The sequence below is a fragment of the Hyperolius riggenbachi genome, chromosome 9 (assembly GCF_040937935.1).
Source record: "Hyperolius riggenbachi isolate aHypRig1 chromosome 9, aHypRig1.pri, whole genome shotgun sequence".
In the NCBI taxonomy this organism is placed as follows: domain Eukaryota; kingdom Metazoa; phylum Chordata; class Amphibia; order Anura; family Hyperoliidae; genus Hyperolius; species Hyperolius riggenbachi.
Window position 1 is genome coordinate 196,344,603 of NC_090654.1, and position 17,899 is coordinate 196,362,501.

The 17,899-nt window shown below is 46.3% G+C and overlaps 1 protein-coding gene and 1 long non-coding RNA gene across 6 annotated transcripts in view; both read right to left on the minus strand.

The window, feature by feature from the left end:
- PLEKHD1 (pleckstrin homology and coiled-coil domain containing D1) overlaps positions 1-17,899 on the minus strand; it is a 664,905-nt gene that overhangs the window by 621,446 nt on the left and 25,560 nt on the right. The window lies entirely within an intron of this gene.
- LOC137532871 (uncharacterized) lies at positions 8,166-16,651 on the minus strand. Of its 2 annotated transcripts, XR_011024050.1 has the most exons (4): positions 16,405-16,651; positions 15,718-15,782; positions 14,024-14,094; positions 8,166-8,235 (listed from the first exon to the last, which is right to left on the minus strand). It is a non-coding gene; the product is annotated as an uncharacterized lncRNA (long non-coding RNA). The 2 variants fall into 2 exon arrangements; XR_011024049.1 differs by lacking the exon at positions 8,166-8,235 and having other exon boundaries at positions 13,689-14,094.

A 17,899-nucleotide genomic window follows, 5' to 3' on the forward strand; every position in this document is an offset into this window, starting at 1 on the left:
AATTAAATCTCATTTGAATCACGAGTAATCACTCGTGATTACTCATGAAAGCATCTGGTGAGCATCCCTGCTACCCTAAAATATATTCACAATTTTAGGCATCAGTCTGGCTTGTGTGGTTGGCAGGTATGAATTGTTTTTATGTTTCTAAGCTAACATCAAGATGGCAGCCATGTGCCCCCAGAAAAAACAATTAAGTAGCCAGGTGCTCTCCAGATACAAGAAGTAAGTAGCTATGTGCCCCCAGATAGCCAGGTGTGCCTCCCAGATATCAATATTAGGCAGCCATTGTACCAACGAATAATAGTATAATTAGGTGTCCATGTGAGCCACCCAGATATCGGTTTCAATGTTTTTATTTAAAAAATATCAAAATTAACACGTAATCTTTTCATTTTAAATCAACATCAATCAAGTGCAACACACATAGTAAAGAGCATCTAATAACAAACAGCCTCGGCTCAAGGGATTCAGGTTAAGCTAACCATTGGCTGCACACAACAAAAATTACGAAGTGTCAGTTTACCAAATCCTATGAGTAGCTTCTAGCATTGCCTTGAATATAACTTATGGGCCAAGACCCAATAAAACTGAAAAGTATCAGGAAACAGCCCCCGTGGGAGCCAGAGTGAAAAAGGAAAATTGGAAAAGGAAAGAGAGAAAGAAGGAGAACAGAGAAGAGGTTAAGAGAGGAGAAAAGGCGGAGAAGAGGAGAGGAAAAAAGGTAAGGAAGAAGAGGAGTGTACCCCTGAGGCCGGCCACCCAGATATCAGTATTAGGTAGCCATGTGCGCCTTCCAGCTAGTAGTTATAAGTAGCCATGTGTGCCTCCCAGGTAATAGTATTAGGCAGCCATGTATGTGTGTCCTCTAGACATATGTACATACAGTGCCAAGCACACAAATAACAGTTTCTGTGCAGTCGGGATGGGCACAACGCCACAGCCAATCAGAGTGGGGTAGGTAAAGAGGCACCATGTCCGGGCCCGGAAGGGCAGACATACACCTTTATTGTCCCCATGTATTGTCCAGTGCTAAGTAGCATATTGGTGCTTTATAATTACAATACATTATAAAAATACACACAGCAGCCAGCTTGGAAATTACAATCACAGTATTATAGATTACAGATAGCTAGTTGTTCTCTCTGTTTAAAGATTCCGCCACAAAAACAAAGATGAACTCTGGTTTCTGGTTATGCGAGTTTTTAAGACTTATTAAGTAGAGAGAGAATCCTTATCTATCTATTAGTAATCATCAATTGTTATTATTATTTAGTATTTATATAGCGCAAACATTTTCTGCAGTGCTGTACATAGTATATAGTCTTGTCTCTAACTGTCCCTCAGAGGGGCTTACAATCTAATCCCTACTATAGTCATATGTCTATCTTAGTCTAGGCCAGGGTCAATTTTAGGAAACTTGATGTAACGATTGGTGTCAGCACGCAGAGAGAATCTGATTATTGGTGATCTGCAGTACCACCAAGAATGCAGATATACTGTACACCTGATTATCGATGATCTGCAGAATCAGCGATAATACAGATGTATTACTAACCTCTGGACACCAGAATAGTGAGTGTTTGGTGTAACAGTAACAACTCTGAGAGGAGACCACCAGAGGAGCTCCTGAGGAATTCACCCCTGACTGTGGGTGATATTCCTGTAGCCTGTGGACCCCTGGGCGAGGGACCGAGGCTGGGTTGCAGGAAGCCCTGCTGCTAATATGAAAGGTTTTGCCCTGAACTGGGCTAACGTAATACAGTAATAGCACAATCCTAGTCTGGGGTGTGAGGTCCGTAGTCACAACACCCTGGAACTAGTCTGGAGCATAACATAAATGATAATACAATTCCCTAGTCTTGGGTGTGAGGTCCGTGATCATCAACACCCTGGAACTAGTCTGGAGTATAACATAAATGATAATACAATTCCCTAGTCTTGGGTGTGAGGTCCGTGATCATCAACACCCTGGAACTAGTCTGGAATATAACACAAAGACAATACAGTTCCCTAGTCTTGGGTGTGAGGGCCTTGATCTCAACACCCTGGAACTATGCTAGAGAATACACAGAAGATACACAGTATTCCTAGTCTGGGGTGTGAGGGCCTTGATCTCAACACCCTGGAACTGGTCTAACAAATAATAACAGTACAAGGTAATCTGGCTCAGTGTGAATTCCCAGGTCCACCTGGTTCAAACACACTGTAGGGATCTGAATGCTTCTACAAAGTGTTTGCAATGGCAGACAACCAGAAACTGACAAGCAAGCAGAATATATAGTAGCTGAACTCTGCTGCCCCGCCCGAGCCACTCAGCCAATCATGAGTCCAGCAGGAATCAGCTGATCGTCCTGATCAGCTGACACTTCCCCTGCTGGTATAAAGGTCCTGACTTCTGGCCCGCGCGCGCGTAGCTCTTCATCCATCTATGTGGACTAACAGACCCAGCCACTCCAAAGGCACGCTGCTGCGTACAAACCGCCACCTTGGACGCGGAAACAGCCGCTTTGCTGTTAGAACATGCAGCGGCTTTTCCGCGTTCTGCCACACTACCAGACGCCTACGCATGCAAACCGCCGCGTTGGACGCGGAATCAGCCGCCTTGCTTTCAGCACACGCGGCGGCTTTTCCGCGTTTTCTCACACTTGATTTGTACTTCACCATAATTCTATTAATTGAGGTCGCATTCAAAGTGGGACGTTATGGTCGCGCTTTATAAAGTCTTATAACGCAGTTTACCGTACTGCAATGCTAATCCTATGGGCCGTTGACAGCGCGACACTAAAATCGCGTTAAAAATGTTGCGTTGTGGTAACTGCTTGCAGTGCGTTACCTCTTAACGCAGACATGTTGTGACTTTAATGTCGTATTAAACCGCAACGTCCCACTGTGAATACAGCCTAACCCTAATTTAAACCTAAACACTAACCCCTCCCACCTTTAACCATCCCAATCCCTGGTACAAGCAATACTCATAAGGGAAATTGAGTCTTAATAATTATTACAGTACAGTATATCAACGTTACTTTTAGACTATAGTATTTAAACTTACTTTTAAACTACAATATTTAAACTTACTATGTGTACATTTACAGTATCTGTAAACTCATAGCACTTTAATATCTTCGCTGCCGTGACGTGTCCCTCGTGTTCTAGCATTTAAGTGTTATAATAAACAAGCTGTATTAGCAGCCTCTGGCTTGTTTTTAATAACATTTTCAGCATTTTGCTATGTTTAGAAGTGATTTGCAGACACTCAATGACTTTCACTGTGGCCCTAATCTCACTCTCCCACCAGTCTCTTGGCTGCTGCACTAAATGAATGCTAATCTTCATGCCTTCAGGATGCCCCGTGGTGTCTGCAAGCAATGCACTGCTTCCCTCTAAATGTGACCTTCAATAGTAAGTGGTCACTCCTAATCACTGCTGATGCAGTGTTTCCAGCAGCATGGAAGATTGCTAGATCACAAAAGCACTGGCTATTGTACAGTATGTCCATTCTAATGCTGTACAGTATGCACTGAAGGTATCCAGGGCCGGCGCTACCATAGAGGCAAAGGAGTAGCTGCCCCAGAGCTTGTAGGGGCCCCCAGTGGCTACAAGAGGAAAAAAAACATTTTCAAATCGGCCTTATAGTTTTTGAGAAAATCGATTTTAAAATTTCAAAGGAAAAAAAATACACATTTAAAAACCTGCCGAGTTTAATGGTTAATAGCAAATCCACCTTAAATGCTAGAAACCATACATTTGCAGGATATGTTAAGGAGATCATTAGGAATAAGAGGAAAAAACAATTTTTCAAAAAGACCTTATAGTTTTTGGGAAAATCGATTTTAAAGTTTCGAAGGAAAAAAGTATACTTTTAAATGCTGTAAATGTCACCTTTAGTAGCAAACCTAACAGTAGTGTAATTTTACATGCATCAAACGAAAGCGCAATAAATTTCCTGAAGGGGTTTCCAGGGGGTCCATACGCAGCCGCAGCGCTTTGGCCAGGGATCGCTATACAGCCGCAATATGGCTGTATGAAGATCCCTGGCATTTTTTCCTATTTTCCCAATTTTTTTTATGTTTAGAGTGTGGGAATTTTTGAACAAAAAAAAATTATGAGGGGTCCCCTCTCCTGAAACTTTTTAACCCCTTGTCCCCCATGCAGGCTGGGATAGCCAGAATGTGGAGCTCCGACCGATTGGGACTTCACACCCTGACTATACCAGCTACAAAAAAGGTCCCCTAATGCCGATTTTTGTTCTGGGGTATATGTTGGGGGGGCCCACGAGGTTTATTTTGCCCTGGGGCCCCATTGTTGGTTAAACCGGCCCTGAAGGTATCAGAGGACTAATAATTTGTGACTTTAATATGTGAAATTAAAAAAGCTTAAAAAGTTGAAAAACTAAGGCACTATGATAATTTATGCTCACGTTTAATACATTTATGGCCTCCTCTGAACGAATTACACATGAAAAGGCATACTAAATCTTTTGAGATGTACAAAACCATAACACTGCCTTTATAGGTAATTTGCTTTCAGAAAATTGGTGTGATTTACTAATGCTTGTACAGAGACCTCCATGCACCTCTAAGCTGTGAGGACTTGTTGGCCTAAAGTGTACCTCAGACCAATTGAATAGAAGAATTCATACTCACCTGGGGCTTCCTACAGCCCTATGACCTCTGTGGGCTCCCTCGCCGGCCTCCAGTTGGCCCCATTCGCCCTTTGCATCTGCAGCACAGATCGACTGACGATACTGAAGCCTTCCTAACAGGAAGAATGGCAAGTGAACGAAGCCGACAGGGAGCCCACAGAGGTCATGGGGCTGAAGGAAGCCCCAGATAGGTATAAATTATTCTATTCAATTGGTCTCGGGTTTCCTTTAAAGAGAGTCTGAAGCCTCTTAAAAACAATCTTTTTATTTAACAATTCCCTTCTACACTATCACCCCATCTGAAATGCCGCTATCCTGTGGCAGATCGCTGTATCTAAACCCTCCCAAATCCCCGGGGCAATGTTGGGAGAGTGCTTCCTAGTAGAGGCAGAGCTTTGGGCTGTAGCTCTGCATCTACTCTCGTCAATCGGCGCTGATCACCGCCTCTCCCCGCCCCCTCAGAGAACAATTCTGAGGGTTTTAGTAGAACATTTGGCCCTGCAAGGAAGGCCACAGAACGTTATCAGTTCAAATGTACTGACATTCAGGCTGGTAGCAGGATAAACATATGTTTTCACATTTCTGAAAGATAAACAATCCAAGCAAAACAGAAAACAATTTCAGTTGGAACATATTACATCATTTCAGGGTAATGAGGAAAGAAGGACCATATAAGGATAGCCACATGGATGTGCAGTGTGTCTTATCAACCACATGACCACACAAGCCAATACTCAGCTCCTGTGGTCTCCTACTTTTCATTGTCAGACTTGAAACACTCCCAGGGTGGGATCAGGATTTAACCCTGTACTGGCTGTTTATAAGAATCGGGCAGTCCAAGGGAGCTTCACTCTTTTCTTTCTACTGTCAACTTTCCTACTTAGCTTCACTTTGTACATACGGTATGCTCATATGCGGTAGTACCTGTCATAGTGTAACGTAGAATAGACTGTTCTTGTTCTGAAGGCAGAAACTAGGAGTAGCTCATGGAGGCATGACACCACCAAGACTTAACAGAGCTTCACATTTGTGCATTGCTTTACGGGATAAGAAGATTGCTGATGTACACACCTGTATGCCTTTACTTGCCAAAATAAATTTTCCTTAAACCTTGAGGCGTATGGAGTTCACTTTGAGATATTTGTCGGGTTGTGAGAATTTTGAACCGCTAGGTGCAGCCATTTAGTCAGGCTGCTGGTGCCAAATAATGGCGTAACCCCTGATTGTTTAAAGCAGGGGTCTCAAACTCGCGGCCCGTGGGCTATTTGCGGCCCTCGATACAATATTTTGTGGCCCGCGCCGGCAAAAGCTTCCTTATAGTTTGCTTCAGTGCTCCCAAGTAATCCGCTGCATCCCCGCCGCTACACGAGGGCTGCAGAGCCCCCAAATCGCCCGGGGGGCAATCCGCTGGCATTTCCTGGAAGGGGCAGAGCTTTCAGCTTCAGCTCTGCCCCTCCTGACGTCAATCGCGCCGCCTCTGCCCGCCCCTCTCACTCTTCCTTAACAGAGAGGGGCAGGGAGAGGCGGCGATGCGCCGCGATTGACGGCGGGAGCTGCTGATTGACTTTTTTTGTGAAATCCCTTATGCGACCCAGCCTCATCCTGAATTTGCCTCTTGCGGCCCCCAGGTAAATTGAGTTTGAGACCCCTGTTGATCACCACATATATAGATATGGAGATCTGAACAAGGCTAGATTTATATCCAGCTTTGTTCAGATCTCCATATCTATAAATGTGGTGATCATGTTAAAGGAGTCATCAGGGCACATATACTAAAATGAGTGGTATGTACTGGGGGCTTCCTCCAGCCCCAAGCTCCCAGGACCTCCCTCGCCGCAGCTCTGCCCGCAGCCGTTCGCCGGAGCTTCGACCCAGTCCCCGGCGATGACGTCAGAGCGACCTGGAGGTCGCTCTGTACTGTGCCTGCGCGATCGGCGCTGTCAATCACCACCACGTGGGCCGGAGCACTTTTGTAAGTGATCACTATTTCTCCTTGACTTAAAGTGGGTGGGATTTTTTCAATAGAAATGTCTTCTGGGTCACCCATCCCCACTATGAAATAAAATCCTCAACCCCATTACTAAACCGCGAAACAAAAACAAAAATGAATCCCTTATGAAGGTCCAGTGTTGTCATGTAGGAGGCCTTTAATGATGGAGGTAGGCCTTCAAGTCATGGGAAGAGTTGGACTACGGAAAGAGGCCTGGCCTGGGGGACAAGGGTCCAAATATGACAATGCTTGTGGTTGGGGAGTGTAAAGACAGGAGTGAAATTTCATCTTCAACAGGAGCCCTGTATTGCGAAACTTTAGAAAAAAAAGAAAACTGCATTTAGGCTTTAACTAAATGCCTTGCAACACTACTAGCGCAAGCCTCACTCATAGAGTTAGAGTAGGTTCACACGGTCCGGGAATGTACCCGTGGCTCCGTTTTTAAAACCGGATGAAAACCAGAGCCACGGATAGCAATGTTAAAAATAGCAGCTGTCTTTACCCAACCAAAAAATGAATCTGTCAGCGTTTAGGGGACCCGTTTTCAAAACCTGAACAGAAGGTCCGGATCTGCTGCATTTTCACGGACCGCATATGGATCCTGATACATGCAGGAGTAGTGAAGGGCAATAGGAAAACTGATCCCCCTCTACACAGGCCGTTTTGGACACAGAAACATGGTTTTCTCTGTCCCAGCCCTGCCTGCAGGTGGGGAGGGTGCCGCCATGCTGGATGGGAGGGAGCAGCCAGGACGGGGGTTGCACCTGGGTCCCCCCTTCCCTGCTCCCACTCCAGCTAGTTTCTGCTTAAAATACTTCAAAAATCAATTGTATAAAGTAAGCGGCGAGCGGGGAACTTACTCATTTCCTTGCGCTCCACCTCTTGCCGCATCACTTCCTGTATGCCACCCAATGAAGTACAGAGAGCGGCATTACAGGAAGTGAAGCGGCGAGCGGTGGAACGCAAGGAAGTAAGTTCCACGCTCACCGCTTGCTTTATAACATTGATTTTTAAAGTATTTTAAGCAGAAAGTAACTGGAGAGGGAGCAGGAAAGGGGGACCCAGGTGAGAGGGGGGGGTGTCCCTCCAGCATTGTGCCCCTCCCCCCCAGAGCTAGGGACGTTTCCACGGACTGGAAACTTCCCTGCAAAAAAAGCATTTTCTCTCAAAACGAAGAGAGAAAAAAATTGTTTACAAAAACTCGGTTTTAAACGGATCCGTTCTGCAGGGTAAAAGTGTGAACCTACTCTTATTTCTAATCCACACCTTCCACTGGTAAAGGACTAAACAGCCTGAAACACTTGTTTGCAAGTTTGATTATATTGACTATAAAATTGATAGCTATACTGGAGCTGTGCTATAAACTTAACACCTCTGCACATACGACCACAAACGACTGACTCACAAGGGCACAATGTTGCTTGGCTGCACTGTCATGAAGCTTTGGATGTTGCTTTGGGACAAATGTATGCACAGTATATCACAATGTTTTGTCATTAGTAGACCTTTAATATTGTAATTTTACATGTTATAATTGTGGCTTGAGGCTCAGTAGTAAGATACTGACAGTAAGTCAGCTAATATTCCCAAAGCCAACCTAAAAAAAAAAATGAAGGTGCAATATAAAGACACTTTAGGCAAAAGACGCATGTTATCACAGATGTAATAATCTACAGCAATGTTTCCCAATGTTGTTATAGCATGCAACAAATTTTTTGCCAAGTTATTGTCTCAGGAACATTTATATGTTATTCAGGTTTGTTTATACAGTATAGGATTTATCATTTGTAATCTCTGATTTACAGTTGGCTATTATTATTGACTGTAGCAAGTTCTAGCACCCCGAGTCTGACTTACACGTTGCTGGGATATAAGACAATGTACTGCTGCATGCAATTAGGTGGCCAAAGCAGCGCTGTCCCATTCAATACAACCGACTACGCAATGCAATGCTGAACAATGCAGGGGCGTTTTTTGTAAAATCAGTTACAGGACAACTGAAGTGAGAATATGGAGGCTGTCATATTTATTTCCTTTTAAACAATACCAGTTGCCTGGGAGCCCTGCTGATCTATCTGGCTGCAGTAGTGTCTGGATCACACCAGAAACAAGCATGCAGATAACTTCATCAGATCTGGCAATATTGTCAGAAACACCTGATCTGCTGCATGCTTTTTCAGGGTCTATGGCTAAAAGTATTAGAGGCAGAGGCTCAGCAAGGTAGCCAGGCAACTGATATTTCTTAAATGGAAATAAATATGGCAGCCTCCATATCCCTCTCACTTCAGTTGTCCTTTAACCCTTTACCAGGGGTGAGCCTGGGGTGCCTGGCACCTGGGTGCAAAATTTTCTCTGGTGCCTATGGGAGTGGTTAAATTAACCACTCCCAACCACATAACCACACCCATGTCCTGCTTAATCACACCCATGTCCCCCTTTTAGGTAGTGAGTGGCAGGGACCCCCTTTAGGCAGTGAGTGACAGGGACCCCCTTTAGGCAGTGAGTGACAGGGACCCCCTTTAGCCAGTGAGTGACAGGGACCCCCTTTAGCCAGTGAGTGACAGGGACCCCCTTTAGGCAGTGACAGGGACCCCCATTTAGGCAGTGAGTGACAGGGACCCCCATTTAGGCAGTGAGTGACAGGGACCCCCCGTTTAGGCAGTGAGTGACTGGGACCCCCCGTTTAGGCAGTGAGTGACAGGGACCCCCTTTAGGTAGTGAGTTACAGGGACCCCCTTTAGGTAGTGACAGGGACCCCCTTTAGGTAGTGACAGGGACCCCCTTTTATGTAGTGAGTGACAGGGACCCCCTTTAGGTAGTGAGTGACAGGGACCCCCTTTAGGTAGTGAGTGACAGGGGCCCCCTTTAGTTAGTGAGTGACAGGGGCCCCCTTTAGGTAGTGAGTGACAGGCGCCCCCTTTAGGTAGTGAGTGACAGGTGCCCCCTTTAGGTAGTGACAGGGACCCCCTTTAGGTAGTGAGTGACAGGGAGCTCCGTTTAGCTAGTGAGAGACAGACAGGGCGCCCCGTTTAGGCAGTGAGTGACAGGGACCCCCCCTCTAGTCGCCGCTCCCCCTCACCTTGCAGTTAGTCAGACCTTAGGATCAGTGGGCGACCCGACCAGTAAGAGCGGGCGTCGGACGCACCCGCTCTATATGCGGAAGTGATGTCACTTCCACATATCAGTGCGATGTGCTAGGTCCTAGCGCCCGCACTATTGGTCGCCGCCTGATTGAGGTCTGACTCGGCTAGAGGGAGGGCGGGAGCGAGCGGCGGCGGGCGGCGCCTGTCAGAGAGAGGCGCCTGGGTGCAATGCACCCACAGCACCCGCCCAGGCACGGCCCTGCCCTTTACACACTCACATGCAAATGCTTTCATGCACATCAATCATCCAGGAACCACTGCTATCCCTACAGCTAAGTTAAAAACTGGGGGCTTCGGTACAAAAGAATCCATTCTCTCGCTTGCAAGCATTTGATGCACTGAATGTTTGCATGCTTGCACTATGCATGTTACAGGGCCAGAGACAGGGCACTGAATAATGGGGAGCCTCTACGCAGCGTATGTGACCACACAAGAAAGTGTTCTTTTAAAACAGACTCCAGCTTTGTTAGTGTGCAAAGCTCCACTGCACTACTCTGCAGAAGGGGGAGGAGCTAGACCTCCATGTTTGCTATAGTTTGTGACTGTTCAATAATTGTTAAAACCTCTTAAACAATTTGGCCCACGGCTTAAAGGGAACCTTAACTGGCGGGTAAAAAAAAAAATTCACTTACCTGGGGGCTTTCCCAAGCCTCCCGCAGCCGTCCTGTGCCCGCGCCGGTCTTTCGGTACCCTCCGGTCTCCCTCCCGTCCTCGGGCAAAGCGTCCTCTTCTTCCGCATTCCCCGTCGTAAAAGGGCCGTAAAGCGCGTCCGCATGACGCCAAACGCTTTACAGCTCTTTACGGCAGGGAATATGGAAGAAGAGGACGCTTTGCCCGAGGACGACTGGCAGTCGTCCGAAAACGAAACTTAGCCGCGGAGGGAGACCAGAGGGCACCGAAGGACCGGCGCGGGCACAGGACAGCTGCGGAAGGCTTGGGAAAGCCCCCAGGTAAGTGAATTTTTTTTTTACCCGCCAGTTAAGGTTCCCTTTAAGGTGGCCACACACCATACAATTTTTTTAAATATCTGTTCAATTCAAAAATAGCAATCAATTTTCTGACTGATTGTAACAATTCAAAAATCTGATCAATGTACCACACACCTCTGTTCAAATTTTCCCCAATCATGAATAAAATAATTGGAAGTTCAGAAAAAATTTATTGGAACTGTACATAAAGTAATTGACAATCCATCACACACACCATACAATTCTTGACAAAGAAAAACAAATGTTTGCTTTCTTAAAACAGAAAGAATTTGCGATAATTCAGGTTGGAGTGAGCTTGAGATGTCTCCCAGTGCAACACTGCTGAATATATGCAAATTAACAATTCTTGACAAAGTTGGTCTGAAATTTCCAACATGTCCAATCTCCAAAAATTAAAAAAAAAATGGGAAATTCAATAGGATTTATCGATCGAAGTGAAAAATTGGATGTTTTAATTGTATGGTGTGTAGTTAGATTTTGGCCACTTATGTGATAGAGTTTAACACCCCTGTTCTAGACTATGAGCATTTCTAATAATGAGGCCTGGTGCACACCAAAAACCGCTAGCAGATCCGCAAAATGCTAGCAGATTTTGAAACGCTTTTTCTTCTTTTTCTGTAGCGTTTCAGCTAGCATTTTGCGGTTTTGTGAAGCGGTTTTGGTGTAGTAGATTTCATGTATTGTTACAGTAAAGCTGTTACTGAACAGCTACTGTAACAAAAAACGCATGGCAAACCGCTCTGAAGTGCCGTTTTTTCAGAGCGGTTTGCGTTTTTCCTATACTTAACATTGAGGCAGAAACGCATCCGCAATCCAAAATCTGCAGCAGCCCGGGAGTATGCGTTTCTGCAAAACGCCTCCCTCTCTGGTGTGCACCAGCCCATTGAAATACATTACCCTAGCGGATCCGCACCCGCAAGCAGATCGCAAACCACAGCAGAACCGCTCTGGTGTGCACTAGGCCTGAATGAGTGGGAACGCCTCTGCAGCAAAACAAAATGCTTCGTAGTAAATAAACCCCGGTGGTTTCAATAGCAGAAATATTGATTTCAGCACAGCAATGTATCTGAGCGCATTAAAGCAAGAAAAGAACAGTATCCAGAAATGAATTGCAGTTACTGATCTTAGGATACCCTTATTTCTTTTTCATCCTGTAGATCTCCCTTATTTTTCAGCATTCTCCAGCCCTTAGAACCTTTAGTAAACCAGCCCCAATGACACAACGTTGTCTCTAGCTTCTTTCCTGATTTGTATCAGCATGTTGATAGAACCACATACAGTATACTGTATACACATATTTCAGGTAAATGCAATGCTTTAATCTGCGCCAACATAGGATTTTATTTGAATGCGTTAATGTCATTAAGAGGCATATCCATGCATGTAAATCTACTTCAGCGCATAATTGGAAAAAGAGGAAACACACATAAACATACGGTAATTAAAAACAGCATGAAAATGAGACACAATCCTCCCTCCTCTCTCCAGCATGCAGCTACATGCCAAGAAAAAAAAACACTTGCGTGTGAATGTTACTTTAGGGTGCTAAGTCATAAGGGGTCATTTACTGTGACACCCTCTAGAGACGCCTCTCATTACTGCACAGCTGGAGAGGTCAGAGAGCTGTGACTGTGCAACATGGAGAGGACTTGCTGAAGTTCCCACAGTGCTGACAGGTGAGTTGTACCCTCACTTGTGCTCTGCATATGGTGGGGAGAGGCTTCCTAATCCTAGCTACTTATACTGGGGGGGTACCTAAAATGGGGGGCACATATGGCTATCTATACTGGGAGGGGGCTGCCCAATATGGAGGATACTTCTGTATATAAAGTTAGAGAGATACAAGGGGGTGGTAGGGGTCAGTGGGGCCCCCAAGCTACTTTTGGTCCTATTGGAGCTAGAACTGGCCATGCCAGGTACTGCAGACTGAAAACGTGAAGGTCATTTTAATAGCGTTTAATTACAAAATGGTTTGCTCAGTACTCAAGGCCAGATTTATACTTTTTGTGCCCCAAGTGCAAGTATGTTGTGGCTTCCCTTTCTTGTGCAGCAGCACCCCTCCCATTCAGTGTGCCTCCCCCACCTTTATGTGTATCATCCATGTATAACAGGCCCTTTCTTTCATGAACAGCTCCCTTGGGCATTAGTTTTCCTTTTGCATGTGTTGCTCCCCATGAGCCCCCCTCTTTCATTTATAGCAACCCCTTTTTCATTTTCAGTTGCCCCCTTGGGCTGCACCTTTGTGGCCTTTCTAGAAATCCAGCCTTGTCAGTACTTGCAAAAATATTCATTTTATAATAAAAATTGAATTTCCTTTAGGGCCCTTTCACACCAAGTCTGTTCCGTTGCATTGCAGCGGACAATATTATCACATCGTGTTGCTAAGCAATAATATTCCTATGGGGCTTTCAAAACGAGGGTGGTGCGGTGCAGTGCATCAGATTACAATGCAGTAACTCACAGTATGCAGTGCGTTAACCGGGCAAAGCAAGCGTTTACAGTGGGAGTGTGGCATCCTTTCATTGCACTGTATGCCTCACTGTATAGTCACCCCACAATGCTACCACATGGTGCAACTTTTCAGCCACAGTGCAACATACACTGTGTGAAAGGGCCCTAAATTAGAAAACCAAATCCACTCATCTGATTACAGCACATAAAGATTTTATAACAAGAAATATTTATTGAAATTATAAATGGCAATTGCCTCTAATAGGCAAAAGCAGAGCAGCTTATTGATCTCCAAAGCAATACACGTGTTACATGATCAGTCCAGTTACAGCCACATGTGGACATGCAGCAGCAGAGGGCCTCATAGTGCTTTCCCGTCTCAGGACATTAGCAATAGTTGTTAAATTGCCTCTATTTTCATTGCATTCAGTACTGATGGTTTTGTTTACAGCCAGCCGCCTTCTGAGAATGCTCGAAAAACTCGGTTTCATAGCAACAAAAAGCTGAGAGCATCAATGCAGGCTTAAATAACACGGTTACTTAACCCTAGGTAACCCTAATGAGACATGGTGAAAATTATAACATTTTTAAAAAAATACAAATTGATAGTCTTAAGGTGCAGGAATTGTATTCTACATAAAGATGATTGATTTGCCACAATGTCTTTGGACAGGTGTCAGATGTGATAGAAAACCTTCCATTGGAATAGGAACATCTTCAAGCAATAAGAACAATGCTTTACATAGCCATTTAAGCATGCAAGGAAACATTGTCTCTGTTTCAAGTTCTCCTGTGAACTTACATTACTGTTTTACTTGAGTGTCCCGTGATCCCTTGTCAAGGTTGTCAACCATTAATAAATGTATAGGTGGTCTGTAAAAAACAAAACAGACCACCTGTGAGTGGTGATTTACTAAAGAAAATGTGTAGTGAAAAGCAATCAAGTTATATGACGCTGGGACGCAACTAAAAATCATGGGGCCCCCCTGCAAAAATGTGGATGCCCCCCCCCCCCGGGCCCACTCAGGTCTGTTGTGGGGGGCAGGAGTGGTTGCAGCATGAGGGGAGAGCATGGCCACCTACATCGGAAGGTCCGATCTCTATGTGCCACACGCTACTTCCTGATAAACAGGAAGTAGCGTCAGACGTTTAGTGAGCGGAACCTACGGCAGTGGAACGCATAGAGGTATGCCTGTGTTCCTGCCTGCTGCTGCTGCCACCTATTAATGCTGGAGGGGGAGTGCTGAGGGGAGAGCCTGAGGTGAGGGAGTGGCCCCCCTCCCTGCCGATGTAGGTGGCCATGCTCTCCCCTCATGCTGCGACCCCTCCTGCCTGCCAAAACAGCCCTGGGGGTGCTCCACAGGAGCCATTCCCCCCCTCCCTCCCACGGGTGCCAAAGCTGCAGCCCCTATTGTTACGCCACTGATATGATGTATATTACCACGTTTCCTAAAGGAGACATGAGGTGGAGCTAACACAGAAAAGTTTTACTCACCTGGGGCTTCTTGCAGACCCTAAAAGTTTACCAGGTCCCACGCCAAAGTTTTGTGGTGCTTGAGGCCACCCCTGTCCCCTCCATAAGATCGCAACCTGCGACTTGGTCGTGGTCTTCTGCACATGCACACTTGTCGTGCTCCCATAGATTTGAACTGCGCAAGCACAAAGAGCACCCGTCTACAGCACAGCATGCACACGCATCCATAGCCCAGCCCCCAGTATTAGCAGCCCCCCTCCCCAGCATCGGCAGATGTGTCCCTAGTTTTGGCACCCCCCTCCCCAGCATAGACAGACCGATGTGTCCTTAGTATTAGCAGCCGCCCCCCAGCATAGACAGATATGCACCCAGAATTAGCAACCCCCCTCCCCAGCATAGACAGACAGCTGTACCACCAGTATTAGCAGCCGCCCCCCAGTATAGACAGATATGCACCCAGAATTAGCAGTCCCCCTCCCCAGCATAGTCAGACAGATGTGCCACCAGTATTAGCAGCCCCCCTCCCCAGCATAGACAGATATGCACCAGGAATTAGTAGCCCTCCTCCCCAGCATAGACAGATCGATGTGCCCTTAGTATTAGCAGCTCTCCCCCAGCATAGACAGATATGCACCCTGTATTAGCAGCTCCCTTCCCCAGCATAGACAGCAACATGTTCCCCCAATGTATCTTCCCCCCATATGCAGAGCATGCTTCACTCACTAGTCTGCACCACCAGGATTCCTCTTCAGCTCTGTAGCACAGTCTCATCTCTATGACCCCTCCAGATGCACACTTAATGAGAAATGCCACTAGAGGGTGTCATAGAGATGCAACTGTGTGACAGAGCTGAAGGGGGATTCTGGCAGAGCTTTGCTGGTTTTCCTCAACGTCTAGTGCGACTTTGGCATTTTTGCTGGTCTACACCGCTATTTACCCAGAAGACTTTCATGACTGACCGCTTGAACACAATCAATGCATTGGGCACCCCTGATATAAACTATCCATTGGGAATTACTCACCAGCTGACTGAATACTGAAAAATAGAGGGCAGCTCATTAGTGCCATTCATTCCTGTGTGTACAGCCTGGAATAAAAACAAAAAACATTTATATAAAAAAATGTAAGTACTTCACAGAAGCCCTCATTGTTAAAGAGAACCTGAAGTGAGAGGGATATGGAGGCTGACATCTTTATTTCCCCTCCATGCTTGCTCCTATGTGGCTGGTTCATCCTGGCTCATAGTGCAGAGAGGGAGCCGGGACAAGCTGAAGTGTGTCACAATACATATTAATAAATATATGTATAGGTGCAGTGTGACCCCTGATCCCAGAAGTAGTTCATGGGTTGTGGCCATATTGGAAGAAAAGAGCAGAATTATAAATGGAAGAATAAAACATAAAAACGGTGTTGGGGAGCAGTAACACTCATGCTAATAAGGTCAGGGAGTCACAGTGAACACATACACAGAGAGAAACATATTCCTCTTCTAAAAAACGGCTATGGATGCTCTCAAACTTCTATCTCACTTCAGTAATCCTAACATGCTGTATAACCTCCTAGGTGAGGGGTTGCTTATAGAATGAATAGTCTATGGGTCCGACTGCGGCACCAAAGATGCCATGGAGGTGTAGGGACAAATGAGTGTGAGTAGGGAGCTGACAAGGCCCAAGGATGAACTCTACTTTAGGTGTGAGTGTGAGACTTACCTGCAAATATGTAGACTAGAGTCCTGTCTGTGGGTGCTGGGGTGGCCAGATCACAGTTTTCCCAAATGCCAGATGGTCCGCTTCCCTCTCCTGAGGTATCCCCATCATCTCCCCTGCAGACAGCCATACTCAGGGGTCCCCACTGGGCCACTTTATCTTTCTCCTCCTCCCCCTCAGGACAAACTGGAATCCTTTTCACAGGATCTCTCTCCCTCCAGCTCTCTCCTTGCCAACCACATGACAGACTCTCTCCTTTTCCTGGTAACTCTCCTCACTCTGAGCAAACCAACTTTATTGTCCTAAAACAAACAGACACAGACATGCTCTGAGCACTCCCCACTCAGTGCAGCAGTTCCCAGGCACATCCCCTCCCCACACAGTAGGAGGTGAACCCTCCTTCCAGGCCACTGTAGTCTTCAACTCTGCTTGCCTGCTCTCCCACACACAAATGAGCAAGTACCATGCAGGGTGTAATACACATATGGGGTTACAGTAGGTGTGGTTATGTTGGGTATCCCAGGCTGACCTCCTCCTAAACAATATGGACTGTGTCACTGGCCTGGCCTACTATCAGGAAGTGATTGAGGAGAGGAAATAATAGAGGAGATGTTGAAAAGCTGTAGAATGTCAGGCTTTCAGGAAGAATCCACCATTAATCCACTGCACCATATAAGGCCCGGTTCACACTTGCGGTTCTCTGCCAAACGGACCGGATGACCTAACCGGATCCGGACCGGATCAGGATCAGAACCCCACGGTTCTGATCCGGATCCGATCCGGTCAGTTTGCATCAGGTGTACATCAGGATGCGATCCGGATCCATTTGGCAAAAGAGAGTAGAAATAAAATAAAAATGTTGGGGTCTGGGAGGTCAGCAGAAGGTGGACCTGTGGAATCAGGCCCTCCGCTGTTTAGCACTCACCTCCACCTCCGACATACTGCCAACATCTCCAGCACGTTTAAGTCACTGCTGCTCCATTCCAAAATGCTTGCCCATGTGTCCCCATCCAAAATCGCCGCTACAATACGCATAGGAAGTGGGGTAGAACATCCGGATTTTATAGCCAGTGTGTTGTGCGCTCTCCGGTTCTCATTGGTTTGTATTGGCCGGATGGTGCAGTCCGGCTCTGCTCCGGATACGTCTGCCGGAGGAGCCGGACCAAAAAATAGCGCATGTTGGGTCTTACGCCGGAGTCCGGATCCGGTCCGGATCCGGTCCGGACGAAACGGACGCATGTGAACGGACGCATAGACTTTCATTGCTATGGCGTGCGTCCGTTACGCATGCGGTCCGGCTCCGGCACGACGATTCCGGACGGCGACCGCTAATGTGAACCGGGCCTTAGCCTTGTACACTCTCTAGATTTTCAGCTAAGTCAATCATTCCAGCAGAGAAACTGGACAGGTGTCTCCTGGCGTACATGTAATAACTGTGCCTGGAAAAAGGGCGTAAGGCATTGCTGCGAGTAGAATATACATAAAATCAGTGATATTC